Source organism: Schistocerca serialis, chromosome 1 (assembly GCF_023864345.2).
Source record: "Schistocerca serialis cubense isolate TAMUIC-IGC-003099 chromosome 1, iqSchSeri2.2, whole genome shotgun sequence".
Classification (NCBI taxonomy): Eukaryota; Metazoa; Arthropoda; class Insecta; order Orthoptera; family Acrididae; genus Schistocerca; species Schistocerca serialis.
The window spans coordinates 949,810,631-949,823,442 of record NC_064638.1 but is presented as its reverse complement, the minus strand read 5'-3'; the positions used below and the strand labels follow the sequence as shown (position 1 = coordinate 949,823,442).

General features: G+C 42.7%; 1 pseudogene; it reads right to left on the bottom strand.

Annotated features, from left to right (window-relative positions):
• Positions 1-206: 206 nt before the first annotated feature.
• On the bottom strand, positions 207-324 carry LOC126427721 (5S ribosomal RNA; annotated as a pseudogene).
• Positions 325-12,812: the final 12,488 nt, after the last annotated feature.

Sequence of the window (12,812 nt, the reverse complement as noted above, 5' to 3'; positions counted from 1 at the left end):
TATGCCTCCACACGAGCCCTGATTTCTCATACCTTATCGGGACCATCTGACCGTCGTGTCATCCTCAAGGAGGATGCAGATAGGAGGGGCATGGGGTCAACACACCGCTCTCCCGATCGTTATGATGGTATTCTTGACCGAAGCCGCTACTATTCGGCCGAGTAGCTCCTCAGTTGGCATCACGAGGCTGAGTGCACCCCGAAAAATGGCAACAGCGCATGGCGGCCTGGATGGTCATCCATCCAAGTCCCGACCACGCCCGGCAGCGCTTAACTTCGGTGATCTCACGGGAACCGGTGTATCCACCGCGGCAAGGCTGTTGCCTAGCTTCAAATGGCGGTTCTCTAAATTTTGTCAACGGCGTTCTGCGAAAAGTGTGTCGTTTTCTCTTCAGAGATTTCCATTTGAGTTCACAAATCACCTCCGCGATAGTCAGTGCTGATCGAACCTATCGGTATCAAACTTAGCAGCCTACCTCCGAATTGCTTCGATGTCTTCCTTTAATCCGACCTAGAAGGAATTCCGAACACTCGAACAGTACTCAAGAATGTGTCGAAGTGTTGCATATGCGGACTCCTTCACAGATGAATCACACATTCCTTATAGTCTCCCAATAAACCGAAGTCGACCATGCACCTTCCCTACTACAATCCCTACCTGCTCGTTCCATTTCACATCGCTTCGCAACGTTACGCCTAGATATTCAACAGACGCGACTGTGTAAAGCGGCACACCACTAGTGCTGTATTCGAACATTATGGGAGTGCTTTTCCCACTCATCAGCATTAGCTTACATTTTTCTGCATTTAGAGCAAGCTGCCATTGACCACACCAACTAGAAATTTTGTATAAGTCATCTTGTGTCCTCCTACAATCACTAAACAGCGACACCTTCACGTACACAAACAGCATCACCAGAAAACAGTCGCATACTGGTGATCGCTCTGTCCCTCAGATCACTTACGTATACAGAGAATAAGAGAATGGTCGACAAGCATCAGTGTCAAAAAAAGCAACCAAAGATGCGGTGCGTTCGAAGTACTCTAAGGCGATAGATACTGCGATAGTGCATATCGCAACAGAAATTTCAGTTGAAGAAGAGCAGACATCCCTAAGAATGGCCATCACGGAAGTTGGACAGACATAAATAGGTAAAAGGAAGGTAACTGCAGTGAGACCTTGAGTGATGGAAGAAATACGTCAATATAAGATACTTAGAAATTAAATGAATATGTAGTGCAGGGAAGACAGGAAGAAATGGCTGCAGGGAAAATACATTGGAAAGGAAAAATAAATGATGGCAAGAAGGGTTGATTCAGCATACAGAAAAGATGAAACAATCTTCGGTGAAATTAAGAGCAAAGGCTTCAAATTAAGAAAACAAGAGAAATTCCACTGATAGAAGCAGACTTGGACCCGGGGTCTAGGGTTAGCGTCGCTGATCGATATTCAAAACGTTTTCGATCCCGGGTTTGATTCCCACTGCTTCTTTAATTTTTATTAATAATCAGCATTGGCGGCCAAAGACTTCCGGCATAAGAAGTCACCCTTATTCTGCCAACGGCCTTGTCAAAGAGGGCGGAGGAGCGGATAGAGGTTCAGGGCACTCTCTTGTCCTTGAGGTGGGAAACTGGCCCTAAAGGCGGAAGAATCAGCAATGATCAACGACATGGGGATGCAGAAGGCAATGGAAACCACTGCATTAAAGACACGTAACGTGTATCCACAGGACATGTGGCCTGTATTTGAAGAAGTGTCATTATGATCTCTCCATTGCCAAAGATTCCGGAATAGTCCCACATTCGGATCTCTTGGAGAGGACTGCCAAGGGGGAGGTTACCATTAGAAAAACATTGAATAATTAGTGGAAGGATAACGTTCTACGAGTCGGAAGCTTGAACGTGGTAGAGAAACTAGAAAATCTGAAAAGAGAAATCCAAAGGCTCAATCTAGATATAATAGGGGTCGGCGAAGTGAAGTGGAAAGAAGACAAGGATTTCTGGTCAGATGAGTATAGGGTTATATCAACAGCAGCAGAAAATCATACAACGGGAGTAGGGTTAGTTGTGAATAGGAAGGGAGGGCACAGGGTGTGTTACTGTGAACAGTTCAGTGGAAGGGTTATTATTATCAGAATCGACAGCAAACCAACACTAACAACGATAACTCAGGTACATATACCGACGTCGCAAGCTGAAGATGAAGAGATAGAGGATGAATATGAGGATATTGAAAGGGTAATACAGAAAATAAAGGGAGATGAAAATCTAATAGTCATGGGAATTGGAATGGAATTATAGGGGAAGGAGTGGAAGAAAAGGTTACAGGAGAATATGGGCTTGGGACTAGGAATGAGAGAGAAGAAGTGGGATACGGAATTACTAAGGAATGACGATATACGCTTGAAGTTCTCTAAGGCTATAGATACAGCAATAAGGAATACCCCACTAGGCAGTACAGTTGAAGAGGAATGGACATCTCCAAAGAGGGTCATCACAGAAGTTGGGAAGGAAAACTCAGGTACAACGAAGGTAACTGCGAAGAAACCATGGGTAACAGAAGAAATACTTCAACTAATCGATGAAAGGAGGCAGTACAAAAATGTTCCGAGAAATACAGAAATACAAGTCGCTGAGGAATGAAATAAATAGGAAGTGCAGGGAAGCTAAGACGAAATAGCTGCAGCAAAAATGTGAAGACATCGAAACAGAAATGATGGTCGGAAGGACAGACTCAACATACAGGAAAGTCAAAACAGCCTTCGGCCACATTAAAAGCAAGGGTGGTAACATTAAGAGTGCAACGGGAATTCCACTGTTAAATGCAGGGGAGAGAGCGGAAAGGTGAAAAGACTACATTGAAAGCCTCTGTGAGGGACAGGTTTATCTGATCTGACAGAAGAAGAAACGGGAGTCTATTTAGAAGAGATAGGAGATCAAGTATTAGAACCAGAAATTAAAAGTGCTTTGGAGGACTTAATCAAATAAGGCAAAAGGGATAGATCAGAATTTCTAAAATCATTGGGGGAAGCGTAAACAAAACGACTATTCACGTTGGTGTGTAGAATGTATGAATCTGGTGACATACCATCTGACTTTCGGAAAAGCATCATCCACACAATTCCGTAGACGGCAAGAGCTGACAAGTGCGAGAATTATCGCATAATCAGCTTAACAGCTCATGCATCCAAGTTGCTTACAAGAATAAAACACAGAAGAATGGAAAATAAAACTGAGGATGCGCTAGATGACGATCAATTTGGCTTTAGGAAAAGCAAAGGCACGAGAGAGGCAACTCTGACGTTGCGGTTAATAATGGAAGCAAGACTAAAGAAAAATCAAGACACATTCATAGGATTTGTCGAGCTGAAAAAAGCACTACAAGGACTACAATGGGTCTGCATCTTTGATGGCCCACCAATACCATTATTTCTACAAGGACTGCAGTGGGTGTGCACCTCTGGTGGCCCACCAGTGCCGTAATCTCTAACAAGATTACAGTGGTCTGCTCTGTGATGACCTGCCTACCAATATTCTTCAACTTCGACTGACTCTGCTGTGGGCTTGCTCTGTTGGGGCCCATTACCTGTCTGCATGTCAAGAGTCAGCACTGTCTTTCTGTTGGAAGAACAATACTACTTCTTCAAGACTGCATGGAAATCCACTACTTCTGTGTGCAATTTCTTTTACTAATGAGACTTTGTGAAAAAAAACTGTAATTACTATTGTGATAAATGATCAGGACTGTCTTTATGACAACAATTTTTGCTTTTGACCAACAGTGTATCAATAAGTGTGTGCATTTGGTATCTTTGTTATTGTAACTATGAAAAATTTTTTCAAATCTGTATTGGCCACTGCCCAAAACAATTTGCAAATTTTTTGTGGGGACCATGGGGGCTATGTAAGTAGGCTGTTTAGGTTTTTATATTGGTAACGCCACGTGGCGCTCTATATGAAAATCACTGACTGTGCTGTGTGCAGTCTGAGGCTGGTCGGCATTGCTGCAATAATCGCTATTGTAGTGTTGGGCAGTTGGCTGTTAACAGCGCGTAGCGGAGCGCAGTTGGAGGTGAGCCGCCAGCAGTGGTGGATGTGGGGAGAGAGATGGCGGAATTTTGAGAGCGGACGATCTGGACGTGTGTCCATCAGAAAGAGTAAATTTGTAATATTGAATATCACGGACTGATATATATATTATGACTCTTGAACACTATTAAGGTAAATACATTGTTTGTTCTCTACCAAAATCTTTCTTTTGCTAACTATGCCTATCAGTAGTTAGTGCCCTAGTAGTTTGAATCTTTTATTTAGCTGGCAGTAGTAGCGCTCGCTGTATTGAGTAGTTCGAGTAACGAAGATTTTTGTGAGGTAAGTGATTTGTGAAACGTGTAGGTTAATTTAGTCAGGGCCATTCCCTTGTAGGGATTATAGAAAGTCAGACTGCGTTGCGCTAAAAAAATATTGTGTGTCAGTTTAAGCACAGTCATGTATAATTTTTCTAAGGGGACGTTTCAAACCATCTGGAAACAGCGAGAAACTTAACATCAGGATTGATGGCAACGAAGTAGATGAAGTTAAGGAATTCTGCTACTTAGGCAATAAAATAACCAATGACGGACTGAGCAAGGAGGACATCAAAAGCAGACTAGCTATGGTAAAAAAGGCATTCCTGGCCAAGATAAGTCTACTAATATCAAATATCGGCATAAATTTGAGAAAGAAATTTCTGAGAATGTACCCCCGGAGTACAGCATTTCTTGGTAGTGAAACATGGATTGTGGGAAAACCGGAACCGAAGAGAATCGAAGCATTTGAGATGTGGTGCTACAGATGAAGGTTGAAAATTAGGTGGATTTATAAGATAAGGAATGAGGAGGTTCTACGCAGAATCGGAGAGGAAAGGACTATGTGGAAAACACTGATAAGCAGAAAGGACAGGATGATAGAACATTTGTTAAGGAATGAGGGAATGACTTCCATGGTACTAGACCGAGCTGTAGAGGGCAAAAACTGTAGAAAAAGACAGAGATTGGAACACATGCAGCAAATAATTGAGAACGTAGGTTGCAAGTGCTACTCTGAGATGAAAAGGTTAGCACAGAAGAGGAATTCGTGGCGGGCCGCATCAAACCAGTCAGAAGACTGATGGAAAAAAAAAGCAGACGACGGATCGGATATGTGGGAAGAGTACGCTGGAGGCTTATACGAGAGGAGGAACTGCTGATGGCGAGATATAAGAAAAAAATGGGCACTGATATGGAAGACACGCAGTTAAGAGTTTAACGGAGCTTTGGAAGACTTAAAATCAAATTAGGCCAAAAGAATGGATAACCTTCCTCCGGAATTTCTAAATTCGATGAATGAAGTGGCAACCAAACGACTGTTCAAACAGGTTTGCGTAATATGAGTCTGGAGACATACCACCAGTTTTCGAAAATTGTCAAGCACACAATACCGAAGCAAGGCCAGATAAGTGAGAGAACTATCGGACGATCAAGTTAACAACACGGGCATTCAAGTGGTTGACAAGAATAACACACATAGGAATGGACAAGAAAATTGAGGAGCTGTGAGATGGCGATAAGTGTAGCATTAGGAAAGGTAAAGGCACCATAGGGGCAGTTCTGACGTTACACTTGGTAATGAAAGCAAGACTTAAGAAAATCAAGACACATTCTCAGGATCTGCCGACCTATAAAACGCGTTCGTCAATGTAAAATGGCGCAAGACGTTCGCAATTTTCAGGAAAATAGTACTAAGGCATGGGGGAAGTCGGCTAAGGTACAGTGTGTACAACAAACAAGAGGGAATAATAAGATTGGAAAATGAAGAATGAAGTGCTCGGTTTAGCAAGGGTGTAACACAGGGCTGTAGCCTCTCGTCCCTACTGTTCAGTCTGTACATTGAAGAAGCAATGACGGAAACAAAAAAAAGGTTCACCAGTGGGATTCAGACTCATGATGAAAGGATATCAATGATAACATTCGCTGACGCTATTGCTATCCTCAGTGAAAACGAAAAAGAATTACAGCATCTGTTGAATGGAATGAACAGTCTGATGAGTACAGAATATTGGTTGAGGATAAATGTAATAAACTTGAAAATAATGAGAAGTAGCACGACTGAAAATACCGAGAAACTGAGTATCAAAACTGGGGACCTCGAAGTGGACAACGTGAAGGCATTCTGCTAGCGTGGAAGCAAAATCATGACGTAGGAAGCAAGGAGGACGTAAAAAGTCGACTTGCGGAAACAAAGATGGCTTTCCTGGCCGGGACAAATCTACTAGTATCAAACATAGGCCTTAATTTGAGGAATCAATATTTGAGAATGTTCGTCTAGAGCTCTGCATTGTATGGTAGTGAATCTTTTGCTATAGGAAAACTGAGACAGACGAGAAGCGAAGCGATTGAAATGGATGTTGAGAATTAAGTCGACTGAAAAGATAAGAAATGAGGAGGTTCTTCGCAGACCAGCGAGAAGAAGATCATCTGGAAAATATTGACAGAAAGAAGGGACAAGATGATACGACATCAATTAAGACATCAAGGAATAATTTCCATGGTACTAAAGGTGGCTGTGAGAGTAAAAACAAAAAAAGTTTTGAAAAAACTATAATGATTTATGGAAACATTTATCTAAAAGTAAGAAACAAAATATGTTAGAGAAACATTTTACGCGGATTTCAGTGATGCTCGACATCGTATACACTAAATGAGACGTGTTAAATGTTTCTCTAACTTATTTTATTTCTTATTTTAAGACAAATCATTTCACAAAATATTTGACCGTTTCTTTTTTACATTTAACAGTTTCTTTTTTTAATGTTTTCTGTTTTCAATTTTTGTTCACAAAGCATGAAATATATTGAAACAGTGGCCGGTATCGTATTATTATTAATAGTGTGTAGATCAAGAGAAATTAGATGTTTTAATTCAAGCTATAATTTGACATTTATTTTAATTTTTAATATGAAAGAAAGAAGGCAACAATTTCTACACCAACGTAACTTTCAAGCCATAGCTAGGTGTCCATTTACATTGTTGGTAGCAGGTGTTGGTGTAATTTTTCCCCAAACCACTAATCAAGTTTTGTTAATTAACACGATTACTTACAAGCAATTTCACCTGTTTTGCAAAACTAGCCGTTACGTTGCCAATTAGTTATCTTGGAAAAAACTCCAATACCTAATTTTCCCTCAAATGACTAAGTTTTTCTTAACTACCCTGATAACTTTCAAGCAATGAAATATTCTTTGTAAAACTAGACCTCTCGCTGGTCAGTTTGATGTTTATCGCTCTTTATTTGGCTATGGAAAACCGGGAAAAATGCATTGTGTAGTGGTCTATTCTGGAAATCAACAGCGAAAATTGCTACCAAAGGGGACTAGCTGTTGACTGTTACCGATATTTCAGTGCAGTTTCGTAGATTAGCGATGAACGTGACTGACAGGTGTTGTGACGATTCGCCTAATTTTAGTCGTCGTACAAATCATTAAGACTGGATAAATAATTGAACAATATTTTCAAGCAGCCGGACGCAGTCACAACTAGGAAATTTATTTTGAGCTAATTTGTCATGAAATTGTTATAGAAAGAAAAAGTATTACGACGACATGCAGTACCGAGAAGCGCTGGCGAACGGCAGTTAGTATCTGATCGGTACTGCGTCATGTGCGACAGTAGGGTGACAATACCCTGCCGCCAGGCAGCGTCGCAAGGTCTCTGCTGTTTAACATGAAATAAAATTAAATATAGAATATATATTAAATATAGTAAAATGCCAGTCTTGCATTTATATAATTGATTGACTAATGTAACACTTCTCTGTGGCGCCAGGCCAAGACTTTTATTGAACTGAATCTTGAAGTAATTTGAAATATTTAAAGATAATCAGGGATATACAAGGAGCTGAGCATGTATTTGAAAATATACTTAAGATGTGTCACAGTATTTGTTCTTGAGCTTCAATTGAGTGAAAGTATTTCTGTGTGATTTCTGAACTAGAGTTTAAGGTACTGAACTGTTTTATTGACGTGGAAAAATAAATACAAAGAGAAAGAAAATATTTACTCTCTGGAAAACCTAGAATTTCCAAGAAAACCGTAACTTTAGATTTCGCATGCAGAAAAGACCTTTAACCACAACTAAATCATATCACTTCGTTTAGGACCATCAGTCTAACAAACCAATGCGCGTGACTTTGGGGATATTATGTTAGGCACTTTTTGCGGATTTTCTCGCCTGGATCGGAATTTGATGTTCTTTGAGCGTCCAGGATCAGGAGTGTGTGAACGCATCAGTTCTGAAATACATTTTAATCACCTCATGTCGGCCAGAACACTGCACTGGTGACTATATACAACTCACGACGGGAGAAATGCCACAGTGTGCAATGTAATGTCGTATCCAAGTTAATGTGAATGGACATGTAATGAAAGAACGATAGGTACTAAATATGGCAAGGCACATGCTTAATTCCTGACTGAATAGTTCACTTAGTTCGAGTCATCAATAGCTTCTTAAGACTACACACCCTACGAAACAAACAGAGGGATTTTTAAATAAGCCCAGAGCTTTAATACACAATCCAGCAATTTGAAGCGTTATGGCACTAATGCTTCTCACTATGATGCCCTTATCGAGCATTAGATACAAGAGATTCACATTCGGATGGTGGAGAAATCGCATTCCAGTCAGAGTGTTTTATTTAGCCTTCCCTTGGTTTAGATATTTACCAAATGGTTCAAATGGCTCTGAGCACTATGCGACTAAACTTCTGTGGTCATCAGTCGCCTAGAACTTAGAACTAATTAAACCTAACTAACCTAAGGACATCACACACATCCATGCCCGAGGCAGGATTCGAACCTGCGACCGTAGCAGTCGCGCGGTTCCGGACTGCGCGCCTAGAACCGCTAGACCACCGCGGCCGGCAGATATTTACCCAAATGAAAACTGTCCCTCTACACATGTGACGACTGAAGAAAGCAGGCGAAATCTGGAGTTGTCCTTTCGGTGATATGGTAGCATTTTTGTTTTGGAAATAGGCGTTTCACAGCAACACACCGTTTTTTATTTGATATTCTCGCGTGCTTTGCTAGCAATTTCGAGGTCACACCCCCAACCAACAAGAAATCATTGCTGCCGTCAGTCAATTCATCAGGCTACGAAGGAGCAATGTCTGTTTGCTGTTTGAAAACTTATGACCTACCGATCACCTCTCCCCTCCCCCCCCCCCCCCCCCAACAAAAATCTAGTGATGAAAATGACGGACGTTAGTAGTCTATTCTTTCTGCCTTATTTATCCACCTGCACTGGAACTCTCTCCCTCTAGAGATTTCACTGTCTGTCAGACAGACCACGAATTTTTCCCTCATCTTTTAAGTACGGCGATGAAAAGTTCTTTCGTTGCTAAGATTGCTTCCATCTGCTCTCGAACCTTCCAAAAGGTACTAATGACCTCAGCAACGTCCAGGATCTCCTTAACGCTAGCGATCGTCTTGTATTTGACACACGATTGGTTTCGACAGCATTCATAGAAAATACCACAGAAAATTATGTTTGGCGTAAATATAAATGTAAGAGGGGTATTTTGTTTCAAGGTCAGATTGGTCGCGAAATGGAAGCCCCAATGAAAGTCAAAATTGTTTTATGGATAACATTTAGCTACACTTCCCAGCTACTTATCTACATTGGTGTTCAAAATTAAAGCAACGAATTGCTATTTCCCCGTCCTGTGTCTAATACACGACATAATCATACGAGCTGTCAACAGATGTCGTTACGATCGTGTTCTGTACGGAAAGGGGCATTCCGATCAGAGGACAAACACGCCATCAATGACGTCAGGGCACCTATCAGGCGGGATAGTGTTCACAGGGCAGTCCCACATCCACAGACGGTGCAGTATGGCACAGAGAAGATGCCTACAGACTCTCCGCTGTGGGAGGCCCTAGGAAAAATGAAAGCAGCAAGAGTCGCAAACTGATGTGACCCACTGGCTTAATGTGAATCGTCCAGTTGTTTCTCGGACGAAGCGACAGTTTATAGAGACCAAAACTGTACCTCGGAGACCAGAACAGGGCCGACTACGTGTGACATCAGAGAGGGTGGACCGTTATTTGGCTGTAAGGTCACGACGGTAACGCCTTAGTACTGCGCTGCAACTGGCGTGTGACGTCGCAGCATCCCTCGAACGTGTTGTATCGAGGCAAACAGTGTACGGAAGGCTTTGGCAGAGTGCCCTTCATAGTTGGGGACCTCTGTCGTGTCTTCATAGAAGGGAACGTCTATAGTGGAGCCGTCAACATGCCACCTGGACGGTCGAACGGTGGGCCAATGTTCTTTTAACATATGAGTCCCGATTTGGTCTAGAGAGTGATTCTCGGCGGATTCGCATCTGGAGAGCACGCGGAACACGATTTCGGGGCCCAAACATTGTGCAAAGAGACCCATACAGAGGAGGATCCCTATAGGGGTTATGTTGACCACTCGAACACTTCTTCATGAAACTGTATGTTTGAATCAACAAGATTTAACTGCTGTCAGGTACCATGAGGAGATCTTGAGACGTCATGCGCGTTTGTTGCGAGGTGATGTGGGCCCAGCAGTCGTATTGATGGACGATAATGCATCACGTTAGCATCCAACAATCACTCTCCTAAACTTGTGAGCAGCTCCGCAGGAACAATGGGCGTTATTGCCTCAACATGATTTTGATGACATCATTCACAGCATGTCCCATTGCTTTCATGCAAGAGGTCGTCACACCCCATAGTGAGTTACTGAGCACATTAACCTTTTGTCAGAATGCGTGCGTTGGAAAAAAACGAAGAATATTTTTGTCTACCGTCACGCATATTGGAACTGATTACGTTCTGTATTCTTTACAATGTTTCTACTTTACTATGACCTGTTATACTGTTTTGTCGCAAAATAAACGCAACCTAGCAAAATTTCCTTTTGTTGCTTTCATTTTGGACACCAGTGTATGAGGGGCAGTAAAATGGAAACCGAACATCCACCACATAGGGACCATGGAATGGTTCGAATCAAAAGTAATTTATCCCACTGGGAGACGAGACTATCAATTTCTATTTAGCAGAACGCGGGCAGCCACTGAACGGATCCACAACGGCACCTACTCTTGCATTTCCTCGTCCGACTGAAATCGACATCCAAGCATGTCTTTCTTCAGGTCGCCAAAGTTGTTAAAATCAAACGATGGAAGATCCTGACTGTACGGAGGATGTCGCAATGTTTCCCAACCAAATCGCTGAAGCAGTGTGGCGAGAGAGCGTTATCGTGCAACAGGACGATTCCGTCCGACAGCACACCTGGGCGTTTTGACTTTATGGCTCGTTCCAGTTTCTGCATTGTGGTTCCACTCGACGAGCGGAGGAAGCATTCTGTAGCACGATAATCGGACGAAGGCTACGCTGCACTGATTTGGTTGGGAAACATTGCAGCATCGTCCGTAAAGTCCGGACCTTTCATCGTGTGATTTTCACATCTTCGGTGATTTGAAGGAAGACATGCATGCACGTCTGTTTCCGTCGGACGAGAAAGTGCAATAGTGGGTGCGGTAGTGGATCCGTGAGCAGCCGATCGCGTTCTACGAAACAGGAATATTGATCGTCTCGGCTCCCTATGGGATAAATGTCTTCGTGTATCGGTTCCTTTTGAATGGAACCCTTCCATGGTCGCGCTGTGACGGGTGTTCAGTCCTTATTTGAGTACTCCTTACACATAGTCGCCGATACGTCTTACACATTCGTCGTAGTGTGGTACCACGTTTCCAATAACCTCGTCGCAGCCGCCTGTGCTTTTCCGCCAGTTCTCTATGCTGGTCCGTAGCCCGTCGTCTGAGCCAAAAAGTGTTGTCGTCTTAGTCAGCGTTTTATGTGAGCAAAGAGATAAAAATCAAAGGGAAACATGTGCGACCTGTATAGTGGATGATCAAACTCTTCTCGTCGAATACGCTGTAGGGTCGTCTTTGTCGTAGATGCAATAAGCGGTAGAGCATTGTCATGAAGAAAGACAATGCCTGATTGCAAATTCCTCTTCGCTTGTTGTGAACTGCCCTCCGAAGACGATTTTCTCGAGTCGCTTGTACCACTCACTGAGCAAGATCATCGATGGAGACTCGCTTCCTTCCGTGATCGCCTACACAGTGAACATCTATACGTTCTGCTTCAAAGCTTCTGCACCATTGGCGCACTTTGCTGTCACTCATGACAGTTACGTTGTGTGGGCTGCATGGAAAAGAGGTGGAAACCGACAGCACCTCAGCGTGAAGAAATCGAAAGACAGCACGCACTTTGCACTTGGCGGAAGACTTCATTGTTCTAGAAATTTTTATGTGCTCACTGTGCCCTTATTCGGAAAAGTGCGACGTGACGCGATCAAAAGGGTACTAGAGACACTGCACAACACATTTCCGCAATGTTTCATCGGATTTTTCATTGTGGTTTTCATTTCGCGATCGATCGGAGCTTGAAAAAAACGCTCTCGTATTTATATCGAGTGATTCTTATTAATATATAAAAACCGCTGAAGCAACGCAGATAACCTGTAATTTAATATTAGACACATCGGGCAGCAAATGTCGGGAAATGTCCTAAAAGTGAATGGCTAATGAAACTTCATGGCAGTTTAAAACCGTGCTTCGGAGCGAGACTCGAACTCGGGACCTTTGCCTTTCGCGGGCAAGTGCTGTACCGCACTAGAGCACATGACGCGATAGGCATAGGTCCCGAGTTCGAGTCTCGGTCCGGCGCTCTGTTTTAATCTGCCAGGAAGTTTGGTA